This window comes from Lontra canadensis, unplaced genomic scaffold (genome assembly GCF_010015895.1).
Source record: "Lontra canadensis isolate GAN:19392208 unplaced genomic scaffold, GSC_riverotter_1.0 scaffold7, whole genome shotgun sequence".
NCBI classification, from domain to species: Eukaryota; Metazoa; Chordata; class Mammalia; order Carnivora; family Mustelidae; genus Lontra; species Lontra canadensis.
Genome location: NW_022631001.1, coordinates 3,292,007 through 3,294,903, shown reverse-complemented (window position 1 = coordinate 3,294,903; position 2,897 = coordinate 3,292,007). Strand labels below are relative to the sequence as shown.

The 2,897-nt window shown below is 37.2% G+C and overlaps 1 pseudogene; it reads left to right on the top strand.

The window, feature by feature from the left end:
• Positions 1-2,069: 2,069 nt before the first annotated feature.
• Positions 2,070-2,675, top strand: LOC116865242 (annotated as a pseudogene).
• The last annotated feature ends 222 nt before the right edge of the window (positions 2,676-2,897 follow it).

The following is a 2,897-nucleotide window of genomic DNA, read 5'->3' as shown; positions in this document are numbered from 1 at the left end:
CTGAAATCATGAGTCAGGGATGCAACTGACTAAGACACCCAAGTGTTCCTGGATTAGCTTTTAATAACTGATGTAGAGGTGAGTATTGGAATATGCTCAAGATATTATTAAATGATCTTCTTGCCCATTGGGCAACAGGTCAACATGATAGTTAAGAAAACAAATGATGAAAATAATTTCTTATGGTTATAGCCCATTGAATTTAGGTAATTGGGTAATTTGGTGGCAAAATGAAAAAAAAAGAAGTAAGGACATAAGATTAAAATATGGTTTGGGGAATCAAATACATTTGGATTGAAGCAATTTAGCTCACAAATTTATTTGAATACAGACACATAAATTAGATGGGGAGAGATGGTGGTGAGGATGAATAAATCAGAAAATAACTTTAAAAAGTCTGAAAAAATGTCCATAACATATTAGGCACTATATCACATTCACTATTATTATTACATATGTTGAAATCTTACTCTTCATTTTCTTTGCATAAATAATAATGATCCCATTTAATCTAAAACATAAACTGAGTTTATGATATGTGTCTGATGCTATACTAGGTGTTAGACCTGCAAAAATATGTCTCCTGAAATTATAGATCTAATATTGTGGTAGGAAACAAAAAATGCTGCCAAATGAATTTTATTCAATGTGATCAAATCAAGAACTGACTTAGGCTTATTCAATAAGACAAAAATATTAGCTACGGATATAGATGGAAGTTAAGTTTCTTCCATATTTTGCTTTCAAATTATTATAAAAGCAAATCTTACATCAAATTCTTCTACACAAATATTTATTAAGAAGTAAATACAAAATGACTGTATAATTTGCTCTGTAGCATCAATTACATCTATACATCTGTTATTTTAAGAAAACAATCACACTAAATGGAAGATTCATAACAGGGAGATCAAGAACTTTCTGGAGGCAGAATTCCCATAACAGTTGGCCACCTGTAAGCACAGAGAAGTTTAGGAATCTATTACCAGGAAACATCCCAGAAGGAATTAAAAAAAAGAATAGAGAGAGATATATAGAGAGAAAGAGATATTCTTATGTGTTGCTTTGTTCAAGAATGGGAAACTATTTTGGAGATAGTCCTCTGTTTTCAAGAGAACTTTTCTGTAATTAATATTAGCAGGTATATTCATAGAGATAAAGACAAATACTTCCAATAACTCTCCCTTTGAATTTTCTTCTATGTTTTATTTTATTATTATTATTCATTTCAGTGGGAGAATTCAGTGATTTTTCAGTTGCATATAATACCCAGTGCTCATTACATCAGGTGGTCTCCTTAATGCCAATCACACAATTGCCCAGTCGCCCCACCCTCCTCCACTCCAGTAACCCTCATTTTGTTTCCTAGAGTTGAGAGTCTATCATGGTTTGCCTTCCTTTCTGTTTTCATCTTATTTTATTTTCCCATCTCTTCCCCTATGTTCATCTGTTTTGTTTCTTAAATTCTACATATGAGTAAAATAATGTGGTATTTGTCTGTCTTTGATTGACAGTTTCTCTTAGCATCCTCTAGTTCCATCCATACCATTGCAAATGGCAAGATTTCATTCTTTTTGATGGCTTCTTTATCCAGTCATCTGTCCATAGATATCTCTTCTCTTTCCTTATTTTGGCTATTATAGACTTTGCTGCTATAAGCATTGGGGTGCATGTGTCCCTTTGAATCATTATGTTTGTATCATTTCTATAATTGCCTAATAGTGCAATTGCTATTTTTAAGTTTTTGAGGAACCTCCATACTGTTTTCCAAGAGTGGCTGTATCAGTTTGCACTCCCACCAACAGTATAAGAGGCTTCCCTTTTCTTTGCATCCTCCCCAATATCTATTGTTTCCTTATTTATTAATTTTAACCTTTCTGACTGGTGTGAGGTGGTGTCTCATTGTTTTTGACTTGTATTTCCCAGATCCCAAGTGATGTTGAGCATTTTTTCATGTGTCTGTTGGTCATTTGTTTGTCTTCTTTGGATAAATGTTTGTTCATGTCTTCTGTCCATTTCTTGGCTGGATTTTTGGTTTTTGAGTGTTGAGTATGATAAGTTCATAAAATAACATCTATCAACAGGAGATCAAGGACCTCCACAAAAAGTACTGGCACATCAGCAAGACCGGGCCTGACTGAAATGGCTTATACTGAGTTTTTGGGTTCTCCCAGATGGAGGCACTGCTGGATGACAGCAAGAAATTGCAGCAGTTTAAGGTGGTGTCTGCCAAAGTGATCTGGTGTCCCAGGGCTTCACTGAGTTCACACTGAGGATTTTCACAACAGGTTCATGGACCTGGTCCAGCAGGTATAGAAGTAGATCTCCATAGCCAACCTGCTGGCCTCCTTCAATGACCAGAGTACCTTAGAATACCTAGTGGTGTACATGCAGCTGCTCACCTCAGGCTACCTGCAGAGGGAAAGCAATTCTTCGAGCACTTCTTGGAGTTGGGGGATGGAGGATCAAGGAGTTCTTTCAGTAGGAGGTGGAGCCTATATATGAGGAGAGTGAACACATTCACATCACTGCACTGGTCCACGTCCTCCGTGTCTCCATCCTGGTGGAGTACATAGACCTTTACATGAGCTGCACCACACATCTTTCCTGAGAGCTCCAAGCTAAAGGTATACCTCCTCTATCAGCCTGGAAACCAAGATATACTCTACAAATAGGACTGGCCAGGCCTGCTACTGCCCTGCCTGCCCTCCCCTTTGCCAGGGCCTAGACAAGTACAGAGGATTTTTTTGTGATTGCAAATGGCCACATTTTATTCCCTGTCCATTCCACATTTTATTAAAGGGGGATACCAGTGATGAAAAAAAAAAAAAAAAGAATTAGCCTTAGTGGAAGAGTTGCACAAGCTGCAGTGGTGGTGGCAGCTCTTGCCCTCTACT